The following is a 12,014-nucleotide window of genomic DNA, read 5'->3' as shown; positions in this document are numbered from 1 at the left end:
AACCTTACACAGCCAACTGCAGTTTATCTCTGTCTCTGTGTTTTCTTTTCTTTTATTATTTTCCTTTTTTTTTTTTTTTTTTTTGAGACGGAGTCTCGCTCTGTCACCCAGGCTGGAGTGCAGTGGTACTGCTCACTGCCACCTCTGCCTCCCGGGTTCAAGTGATTCTCCTGCCTCAGCCTCCTGAGGAGCTGGGATTATAGGCACCCACCACCATGCCCGGCTAATTTTTTTATTTTTAGTAGAGACGGGTTTTGCCATGTTGGCCAGGCTGGTCTTAAACTCCTGACCTCAGATGATCTAGCTGCTTCAGCCTCCCATGTCTCTGTGTTTTCTATCTCTTTAAGTGGCTCAGTTATTCTCAAATGTTAGTGTGTATAAGAGTCATCCGGCTGGACGTGGTGGCTCACACCTGTAATCCCAGCACTTTGGGAGGCCAAGGCAGGTGGATCACTTGAAATCAGGAGTTTGAGATCAGCGTGGCCATCATGGTGAGACCCCTGTCTCTACTAAAAATACAAAAAATTAGCTGGGCATGGTGGCGTGCACCTGTAATCCCAGCTACTTGGGAGGCTGAGGTGGGAGAATTGCTTGAACCCAGGAGGCAGAGGTTGCAGTGAGCCGAGATAGCACCACTGTACTCCAGCCTGGGCGATGGAGTGAGACTCAGTCTCCAAAAAAAAAAAAAAAAAACTGGAAGAAATTATTTAAAATATGGAATCCTGTATTTTACAGCTATTTCTTCCAGAGCTTCTGTTTCTGTTGATGGGGTGTGGGGCTAAGAAACTACATTTTAAAAGGCATTCTAGGTGGGAATTTTTTTTTTTTGAGACAGAATCTTGCTCTGTCGCCCTGTTGCCCAGGCTGCAGTGTAGTTGCGATCTTTACTCACAGCAACCTCCGCCTCTCCTGTGTTTGAGCGAGTCTTGTGCCTCAGCCTTCTGAGGCCACCACACCTGGCTAATTTTTGTATTTTTAGGAGACACAGGGTTTCGCCACACTCCAGCCCTCCGGCGCTGTTTTTCTCTTTCTCAGGGCTAAATCTTTTACATGGATTATCTCGTTTAATCTTCACAATACATGGCCATTTAAGTGGTAGTTACTATTGTTATCTTCATTTGCAGGTGAAGAAACTGTGCAACATGCCCAGATCATACAACAAGGAAGTAATGGAATTGAGATTCTATCCTGGGCGCCAAGCCATTGCTCTAAATCTCTATGCTGCACAAGATACAGCTGAGTAAAGATTAGTAACAACAAAAAAAAAAACAACAAAAAAAGACAAGTCCCAGGGAAGGTTCCTGTGAGTCTTTATGATCCACTGGCCATAAATTAGAGAGAGGCAATGAAGACTAAATGCGGAGAGATCCAGTTTGCTTCCTAGTCTTAGTACATTGCCATCTAGGCATGAGTAGTCTCCTTATCTCCGTTGTCTGAGAATGCTATCTTCTGGCTCTGAGGTCCAGAGCCACTAAGAGAGAATGCTGACTTGATGTCAGAAAATCAAGACAAGGTCTAGTTTAATTATGGAACATGAAACAAACACTTTACTCCTCTTTTAAAGTAAAAATGCAAATCTGTTCCGTTTTAGAGTGGGATTTCCCTCCTTTGTTATATGGCTTTTAAATTACTCTTATGTTCTTTACAAATCAAATAAATAAAAGATAAAAAGAAAAATAAATCTGCCAGTAGATATTCATGTTTTCTTTGGGCCACTGTAAATGGTTTAAGGGCAAATCAACAAATTTCATTTGTTTAGTTTTTTTTTTGAGACGAGTCTCGTTCTGTTGCCCAGGCTGGAGTGCAGTGACGCGATCTCGGCTCACTGCGAGCTCCGCCTCCGGGTTCACGCCGTTCTCCTTCCTCAGCCTCTGGAGTAGCTGGGATTACAGGCGCCTGTCACCATGCCCGGCTAATTTTTGTATTTTTAGTAGAGACGGGGTTTCACGTGTTAGCCAGGATGGTCTCGATCTGACCTCATGATCCGCCTGCCTCGGCCTCCCAAAGTGCTGGGATTACAGATGTAAGCCACTGGGCCAGGCCCCTCATTTGTTTAGTTTTATAAAATTAACTCTTAAATTCTGGGATTGGTCAGAGTGACAGAATGAAGAGATACTGGAGTATATCACTGTTGGGGCACTCTGTGGAATAGAGAAGATTGCTATTTGGGCCGAGCGTGGTGGGTCATGGCTGTAATCCCAGCACTTTGGGAGATCGAGGTAGGAGAATCACTTGAGCCCAGGAATTTGAGACCAGCCTGGTTAAACCCCATCTATACAAAAAATACAAAAATTAGCTGGGCATCCTGGCACACACCTGTAAGTCCCAGCTGCCCAGGAGGCTTAGGTGGAAAGATCACCTGAGCCCAGGAGGTCGAGGCTGCAATAAGCTGTGATCCTGCAACTGTACTCCAGGCTAGGTGACACAGTGAGACTCTGTCTCAAAAACATATATAAAATATAAAATAAACAATTGCTATTTGAACAAGAGTTAGAAAATCTAGTCTTGTCAGCATTTAAAGAGGAAAAGACAGGCATGAAATGAAAACTCAGTGTTGTAGGTTTTTTTTGTTATTTAGTTTTTATTTCATAATTATAAACTTAACTCTGCAATCCAGCTAGGCATGGACGGAAACAAGGAAAACATGGAACCCAAAGGAAACTGCAGTGAGAGCACAAAGATTATAGGATACTGCGAAAAAATGGGGTGAAGGGGTGCTCTATTGAGCTACAGACAGAATGGTCTGGTGGTTAAGATAAAAACACAAGTCAAACTTATTAGAGTTATCCACAGTCAGCAATGGTGGTCTTGGTCTTGCCACTGGACCCAAAGCACTCCATGGCCTCCACAATATTCATGCCTTCTTTCACCTTGCCAAAGACCACATGCCTGCCATCCAACCACTCAGTCTTGGCAGTGCAGATGAAAAACTGGGAACTGTTTGTGATGGGTCCAGCATTTGCCATGGACAAGATGCCAGGACCTGTATGCTTTAGGATGAAGTTCTCATTATTAAATTTCTCCCCATAGATGGACTTGCCACCAGTGCCATTATGGCGTGTGAAGTCACCACCCTGACACATAAACCCTGGAATAATTCTGTGAAAGAAGGGAACACTTATAATCCAATCCTTTCTCTCCAGTGGTCAGAGCATGAGTTTTCTGCTGTCTTTGGAAACTTTTCTGCAAACTGCTTGAAGGAGACACGGCCCAAGGGCTCGCCGTCAACCATGATGTTGAAGAACACGGTGGGGTTCACCATGGTTGATAGTACAGGGCTCCGGCAGTGGTGTCTGCAAAGCCAGTGTTGTAGGTTTTAAATGAGCATCAGCACCCTGGCCTAGGGTGTTGTTAAGTGTGCCACTTCTCTTGTCCTCACATTCATTTGTCATGTATGGGGATTAGACTAAATGATCACAAAGGCTTATTTGAGTTTACTATTCTGTAATTTCCATGTGACTTATTAATTAGCCTTATTATATTTAATACAATTGTAGTCATTATGAGTGCAGAATAGAGGATCAGACAGATGTTATTCCATGAATATAACTTTAACACACTATTGGTGCTGAAAATTCAAAATTATAAGAATCTGAATATTGCTTTTTCAAGTGACTACTCCAAAAATAGTTGGCCAGTGCCTTAACCTGTCACTATCTGAACAAATGGAAGAGAATCCATGTTAGAAAAAAACTACAAGTGCTTCATCAATACTAGAAAACAGAGTAAACCTAAAAAGGAAAAGTAGAGGTGAAAGCTCCATCTGGTGGTTAACATCTACAGTTCCAAGAAATTGACATTATACTTCACTGACTGTAGTACTGGAACCTCAGTTTAGAAATACCTGTGGGTTCTGAAGTAGGAAGATTACTGGCTGTTACGTATTAACTAATATTTAATGGTGGAAGGCAAAGTCTTTCATAGGGTGTTTAGAATACTTGACTCAAGATAATCCCTGGGAAAAAAGTTGCAAGGTCAAATATCTTTAAGAAATGTTCTTGGCTATACATGTCTTTATTCGACCACAGAATCTTTCCCTCTCTTTTTAGTCTCTGGCATTTTAAGAAATGCCAGTTTGAGGAAATAGTGAACTTAGGAGTATTTGCTTTTAAAAGACTTTCTTTTGAAGGGAGCTTATATGAGATTTTATATTTTTTACAATCTCTTAGATGTTCTGACCTTCCTTTCACAGGAGTTAAAAAAAATTCCATTCCCTTTCTACTCTTCCTCAGGTTGAAACCTCGTAGCCAGCATACTGGAAAAAATTATAGGTGTGGTAGTTCATACCTATAATCCCAACACTTTGAAAGGCCAAGGTGGGAGGATCCCTTGAGTCCAGGAGTTCAATTCCAACCTAGGCAGCATAGCAAGACCCCATCCCTATTTAAAAAAGCAAAAAAAGCCCACGCCTGCAATCCCAGCACTTTGGGAGGCCGAGGAGGGCGGATCACGAGGTCAGGAGATGGAGACCATCCTGGCTAACTCGGTGAAACCCCGCCTGTACTAAAAATACAAAAAAATTAGCCAAGCGTGGTGGCGGGCGCCTGTAGTCCCAGCTACTCGGGAGGCTGAGGCAGGAGAATGGCGTGAACCCGGGAGGCGGAGCTTGCAGCGAGCCGAGATCGTGCCACTGCACTCCAGCCTGGGGGACAGAGCAAGACTCCGTCTAAAAAAAAAAAAAAAAGAAAAAAAGGGCCAGGTGCGGTGGCTCACGCTTGTAATCCCAGCACTTTGGGAGGCTGAGGTGGTCGGATCACTTGAGGCCAGGAATTCAAGACTAGCCTGGCCAACACGGTGACATCCCTGGAATTATAGGCGTGAGCCACTGCGCCAGCCTGACTTTCATCTTTTTTAAAGCATAGCTTGGAATAATTGATCAGTAAGGATGAAATAATTCTATGGATGATGAAGTAGCAGAACGTTTCAACATACAAAAAAAAAAAATTAGTAAATCCCACTATGTGTCCTAGATGTGTAAGGGTCCAATGGATCTATATGGGAATTGTAAATAGAATGAGTTTTATGCTATTTTTTAATTTTATGTATTTTATTTTTGAGACAGAATCTCACTCTATCGCCCAGGCAGTGGCACAGTCATGCAATGGCACCATCACGGCTCACTGCTGCCTTGACCTCCCTGGGTTGAGGTTACTCTCCCACCTCAGCCTCCTGAGTAGCTGGGATTAAAGTCACACACTACCACGTTCTGCTAATTTTTCTATTTTTTTGGTAGAGATGGGGTTTCACCATATTTTCCAGGGTGGTCTTGAACTCCTGGGCTCAAGGGATCCTCCCCCTTCAGCTTCCCAAACTGCTAGGATTACAGGTGTGAGTCACCACATCTATTTTTTTAGAAAATAAATTTTCTCTTTGTTGTTTGGAAGACTTCTACGAAGGAATAAAAAATCATGAAATATCAATCCTTAAGAGTAGAGCTCAAAAACAAAAAAACAACCCTGAAAGGCTAAAGTTGGGTCCAGTAGATCCTGATCCTGATAGTATATCCAAGGATTAAAGCTATTCATCTTTTTTTTTTTTTTTTTTGAAACGGAGTCTCGCTTGGTTGCCCAGGCTGGAGTGCAGTGGCGTGATCTTGGCTCACTGCAACCTTTGCCTCCTGGATTCAAGTGATTCTCCTGCCTCAGCCTCCTGAGTACCTGGGATTACAGGCGCCTGCCACTGCGCCTGGCTAATTTTTGTTTTTTTAGTAGAAATGGGGTGTCACCATCTTGGCCAGGCTGGTCTTGAACTCCTAACCTTGTGATCCACCTGCCTCAGCCTCCCAAAGTGCTGGGATTACAGGTGTGAACCACTGCGCCTGGACTTAGTCATTCATCTTAAAGCACATAAAGACAGATGCAACTGAGTTTGTTATGCATCCTAACATCTATTTCATTGTAATAGGGAATTAAAACCTTTGATCAACTGAAAACAAAGGAATGATGAATTTTTTTTTGTTTTTTTGAGATGGAATCTCGGTCTGTCGCCCAGGCTGGAGTGCAGTGGGGTGATCTCTGCTCACTGCAAGCTCCACCTCCCGGGTTCACGCCATTCTCCTGCCTCAGCCTCCCGAGTAGCTGGCTCTACAGGCGCCCGCAACTATGTCTGGCTAATTTTTTGTATTTTTAGTAGAGACAGGGTTTCACCATGTTAGCCAGGATGGTCTTGATCTCCTGACCTCGTGATCTGCCCACCTCGGCCTCCCAAAGTGCTGGGATTACCGGCGTGAGCCACTGTGCCTGGCCAGGAATGATGAGTTTTTGAAAAGACTTCATTGAGCTGGATGGTAAAGATGCCTTTCTGGGAACCATGAAATGAATGAATCTACCAAAGGTACTATGCTTTGATTTATTCCTCGCTGAATTCCAGGATTTCTGTGGATCTTCTCATCAATGTTGCTATGGTCTGAATATTTGTGTCCTACCAAACTCATAGGTTGAAATCTTAACTGCTAAGGTGATGGTATAGGGAGGTAGGGCCTTTGGGAGGTGAACAGGTCATGAGGGCTGGCCTCTCATGAATGGGATTAGTACCCTTGTAAAAGAGACCCCAGAGAGCTAGCCAGCCCCTTCCGCCATGTGAGAACACAGAAGGCACCATCTATGAATCAGAAAGCAGGTCCTCATCGGACACCAAATCTGCTGGCATCTTGATCCTGGACTTCTCAGCCTCCAGGACAGTCAGAAATAAATTTCTGTTGTTTATGAGCTACCCAGTTGAGGGCATTTGTTTTAGCAGCCTAAATGGACTAAGATCTTTTTACCCTACTCATTCTTAGATCTTGTCGCTTTTGGTGGGTGTACTTATTCCACCTTTATAACAACACCTCTGCTGTGTGCTGTCAAGAATCTTCATTAAGATAGCACCTTGAACCTACTTTATTTGGAAGCCTACACTAATTTTTGGCTTTCTATTCCCATTGCCCTCTTCAGGATTGTATTACAATTTGACAAGCAAACATCCTCTTCCACCTTCCAAAACAACTTTAGTACACACATTATAGAAAGGGAAATATGTTTGGTGTTTTTTTTTTTTTTTTTTTTGAGACAGTCTCACTCTGTCACCCAGACTGGAGTGCAATGGCGTGGTCTCGGCTCACTGCAACCTCCGCCTCCCGGGTTCAAGCAATTCTTCTGCCTCATCCTCCCGAGTAGCTGGGACTACAGGAGCGTGCCACCACACCCGGCTAATTTTTGTATTTTTAGTAGAGACGGGGTTTCACTATGTTGGCCAGGCTGGTCTCGAACTCCTTACCTTGTGATCCACCTGCCTCCGCCTCCCAAAGTGTTGGGATTACAGGCGTGAGCCACCGCGCCCAGCCTGGTGCTGCTGTCTTATTTCTCATGAATATGAGCTTTCAAGGACAGGGACTTGATCTTCTTTTCCATTCCATAAAATGTTGATATGGCTAAACTTTGCAGGCTTTTAGGCGTTGTCATATATGCAATTAATTCCATGGGCACTTAATTTCATTCCCCTCACTGAAGGAAGGGGTTGTCTGAGACCACCAAGCTCTAATGTCTTACCAATCTGTTGCTTTCTCATTTTGTTCAACGTTTTTCTTGGAAAGAAAAACATTGAACATATCAAGATGAATCAGCCAAATATTGTACTGTGTGTGTGTGTTTTGGGGGTGGGGGGAGACAGAGTTGAGGTGGCAGAGGCAATGTAGGAGGAAAAGACAGGCTGACTAAAATACATAAATAGTACGTGAATTCTTTCGGGCCAGGGATCTGGGCCTACTTTGCCTGCATCATATTACCAGCATCTCAATTGTGTCTGGCACATAGTAAGTTTCAGTAAACATTTGTTGCACTAAGTGAAAGAATGAACTTTTCACTTTTTTCAGAGATGTGATTTGTGATTCTCGGAATCAGCCAGGGTCCTAAGATGTCCTGGAGGCCGTCTTCATTTCTCTCGGTGAGCTAAGGTGTCCGAGTGGCACCAGTTCTCCACTCTTTCTGCGACCTGCAGGGAGTGGGATACGCTGTGGCTTTAGGGAGCTGGGAAAGGCGCTCTCTCCCGGTCCCGCTCTGCCCGGTCCCACGCCCCTCGGCCGCCCGGCTGCCTGGGTCTTCCGGGTTCTTCCGCCCCTCTGGCTCGGTCCCCGCTACCTCTCCTCCCTCCTCCCCTCTTGGTACCTTCGCCCGCCGCGCGCCTTTCTCAAATCCTCCGGTTATTAAGCAAGCTCAGGGGTCCGGTGGCCTGCCCTGGTAACTCTGCGCCCGCCTCTTCCTGCCCCCTTCCTGCCCTCACGCCCCGTCCCCTCCTCTTGACGTGGCAGAGGCGGCGCCAGCCATGTTGGCCGGGCGGAGGTCTTCGCTGAGGCCCGGGGCGGGGTGGCGCCACCCCTGATTGCGGTGCCACGGACTGCTTCTGCTGGGCGGAGAGGACAGATTTTGCAAAGCGGAGGCTGCGACGGGTCCTGCAGGGGGACAGTGAGGTAAGGGCCGCCTCGTCTCCGCTCTTGGGGGACCGCAGGTGCGCAGCGGGGAGCGGGGGCGGGCTGGCGGCGGCGGGCTGGGGACTGGGATCCTGGGGTGGTCCCGGCTTTGCTCTCTCGGTGCCCCGGGGCCAGCGAGGTGTGCTGGAGGCTGAGGCCCGGTCCGGCGCGGGGAGCGTTGAGTGCTGAGCTTGCCACCCTCTCACCCACTTCGCTCTGCCGGGGCCGGGGGCCCGGCCTCCTCCAGCTGCCCTGGATTAGGTGGAAAGATGTGGAAAACGGTGGTTCGAGCATCTCGCCCAGCACCCACCCCCACCTCCTGGGCCACCCACCTCCACCCAAGTCCATCATCGCCTCTGGGCCCTTGGACTTACTGTTTCATTCCTTGCCAGATATGGAGTGTCCTAGACTTTGAACCCAATTGACTACGTCACCCGTAATTCAGCCTTGGAACTTAAAGGGGTTAAAGGGGAAAAGAGCTTGGTAAAGATAATGCCTTGGGTTTTGATTACAAAGAGTTCCGTTTTCCAGCAGGACCAGCCCTATCTCACTGGGCTTTCTTTCTACGGTAGGTAGTGTTTCCCGATTTGGTGGTAAAGGTACTGCCTGAGGAAGGTCATAGTAAATCTACATCAATCACTGAAGTGGGGATGTGGAATTCTCATTTTCACTTGAACTCCCTCAACCTCTACCGTCCAAAGCCATGGATAACTAGCCAAATTAACTTGGTTTAAAAAGGTTTTAGATTTAAATATAAATGCATGTTGAGTTTTCCTTCTCTTTCTCCTCTGGTAGTGAATGAACATCATTTCAGAAGTCCAGCTATTTTTTTTTTTTTTTTTCTGAGACGGAGTCTTGCTTTGTCGCCCAGGCTGGAGTGCAGTGGCGCGATCTCGGCTCACTGCAACCTCCGCCTCCCTGGTTCAAGCGATTCTCCTGCTTCAGCCTCCCGAGTAGCTGGGATTACAGGGGCGAGCTACTATGCCCGGCTAATTTTTGTATCTTTAGTAGAGACGGGGTTTCACCATGTTGGCCAGGCTGGTCTCGAACTCCTGACCTCAGGTGATCCGCCCGCCTCGGCCTCCCAAAGTGCTGGGATCACAGGCATGAGCCACTGCGCCCGGCCAGAGTCCAGCTATTTTTAATTGACTTACAGAATTTTAGAGTTAGATGGGACCTTGTGATTTTCTAGTCCAAGTCTCTTGTTTTGCTGATGAGAAAAACAGGATTCAGAGAGGTTAATTGTCCAAGATCATAAGAAGACAATTCATTGAGGATTTTGGAAGTGAAAAGTAGGAGACAAATTTAATTGGCAACTAACAGATACATCTAATTGGAAGGAACTCAAATTTACTTGGCAAGTACATTTTCAATTAGATATGAATAAAAGGGCTTAAAATTAGAATATTGAAAAACTATCATAGGGAAAGTCTTTTTTGTTTTTTTTTTTTTGAGACGGAGTCTCGCTCTGTCACCCAGGCTGGAGTGCAGTGGAACGATTTCGGCTCACTGCAACCTCCGCCTCCCAGGTACAAGCTAACCTATTCTCCTGTCTCAGCCGCCTGAGTAGCTGGGACTACAGGCGACCGCCACCACGCCTGGCTAATTTTTGTATTTTCAGTAGAGACGGGGTTTAACCATATTGGCCAGGCTGGTCTCGATCTCCTGACCTCATGATCCACCCGCCTCGGCCTCCAAAAGTGCTGGGATTACAGGCGTGAGCCACCGCGCCCGGCCAGGGAAGTCTTACTTTTAAAATACTTGGGCACATATTTGATATACTAGGTTAAAGTGACATAGTGGTTTGCTTCTTAGCTTTTAGCTCTATTATGATAAATTATTTAACCAAAGTATATTGTACTGAAATTGGACATTTCTTTGTAATAGTCTTTTGTGTTTTGTATCACTTTTAAAAAAAAATAAAGACTAGTGGCTGGGTGCGGCAGCTTACGCCTGTAATCCCAGCACTTTGGGAGGCCGAGGCGGGCCAATCACCTGAGGTCAGGAGTTCGAGACCAGCCTGGCCAACATGGTGAAACCCCATCTCTACTAAAAATACAAAAATTAGCTGGGTGTAGTAGCTCGCGCCTGTAATCCCAGCTACTGGGGAAGCTGAGGCGGGAGAATCGCCTGAACCCGGGAGGTGGAGGTTGCAGTGAGCCGAGATTGCACCACTGCACTCCAACCTGGGTGATAGAGTGAGACTCCATCTCAAAAAAAAAAAAAGAGACTAATATGCTAAGTCTGCATTCTAATATAGTGTGTGGAATAATATTTCTTTGGTTTAATACTTTTATGCAAACATGTTAGTATTAGGGGAGAGAGTGCTTATCAAATAATATCATTTTATGAAAAGCTAGTTTGTGGCTGGGCATGGTGGCTCACACCTGTAATCCCAGCACTTTGGGAGGCTGAGGTGGGTGGATCACCTGAGGTTGGGGGTTCGAGACCAGCCTGACCAACATGGAGAAACCCCATCTCTACTAAAAATACAAAAATTAGCCAGGTGTGGTGGCTTATGCCTGTAATCCCAGCTACTCAGGAGGCTGAGGCGGGAGAATTGCTTGAATCCGGGAGGCGGAGTTTGCGGTGAGCCGAGATCACGCCATTGCACTCCAGCCTGGGCAACAAGAGCGAAACTCCGTCTCAAAAAAAAAAAAAAAAAAAAAGTTAAGTTGGCTTGTAAAAGGACTTTATTTCAGATATGCCATTGTCGGACATGGGACTAAGCCTGGCAAATTTTGTAATTGAATTCGTGATTTTAAGATTGCATGACTCCTACTATGGAAAGGTGAGGGAAGTCCGGGAAGTGCTGTGCATAGCCATGTAATTGGACCAATTGAGAAACAGGTGGGATTTTCTTCAAACTACTGCTGGAATGTGGGAATGTAAGAAGTATAATAGATGTGATTTAGCAAGCAAATTGATCTTAGAGCAGGGAGATTGAGAGGAAAAAATGTGAAGAAGAGAAGAGAGTTGTGCCCAGATATCACTCAGGTGATATTTAGTATGTCTTAATAAGAAGTAAGAATGTAGAGATACAATCCAGCCTTTTAACCAGTTGTAGAAAGTTAAACCTGGCTATTGTCTGTGTGTGAATGTCTTCCTGCTAAGACTCCTGGAACCTTCCTTAGTGAGGTTTCCTAATGGTCCTAAGGCAGTGGTTTTCAGAACCCCTAACTTAAACATTATTGAGTATCCAAAGAGAAAAAAAAAAAGGCTAAATAGAAGACAGGTGGGTTTTCATATCTGTTTCTGCAGTTTATTGTGATATATTGTTTTGGTTGAATTGTATGAAGGATTAATTAATAAATTAAAAGGTTAATTGCAGTGTGGAATCTGAAAGCTTAGGAGTGACCTTTTTGTACTTTGTTACCTTAAAACTCATTGGCCTATTCTACACTTTGAATGGATCATCTACCCATGTGTGATATTTTCATATCACAAATTGACCGTTTGGAAGATATTGCTTCACTGAGTAATGTATATCTTCTAAATGTTAATACATTTTGTTATATACTATCAAACAAATTACATTAATACCAACACTGATCTCATCAGAAAAATCTTT

At 45.2% G+C, this 12,014-nt stretch overlaps 1 protein-coding gene across 1 annotated transcript in view; it reads left to right on the top strand.

Moving 5' to 3' along the window:
• The first annotated feature begins 6,523 nt into the window (after positions 1-6,523).
• SEC23A (SEC23 homolog A, COPII coat complex component) overlaps positions 6,524-12,014 on the top strand; it is a 72,549-nt gene continuing 67,058 nt past the window's right edge. Inside the window, exon 1 of the mRNA XM_008957150.5 lies at positions 6,524-8,443. The gene's annotated coding sequence lies outside the window, so the exon portion shown is untranslated. The remainder of the gene's footprint in view (positions 8,444-12,014) is intronic.

Source organism: Pan paniscus, chromosome 15 (assembly GCF_029289425.2).
Source record: "Pan paniscus chromosome 15, NHGRI_mPanPan1-v2.0_pri, whole genome shotgun sequence".
Taxonomy (NCBI): Eukaryota; Metazoa; Chordata; class Mammalia; order Primates; family Hominidae; genus Pan; species Pan paniscus.
This window is presented reverse-complemented; position numbering and strand designations above follow the sequence as displayed.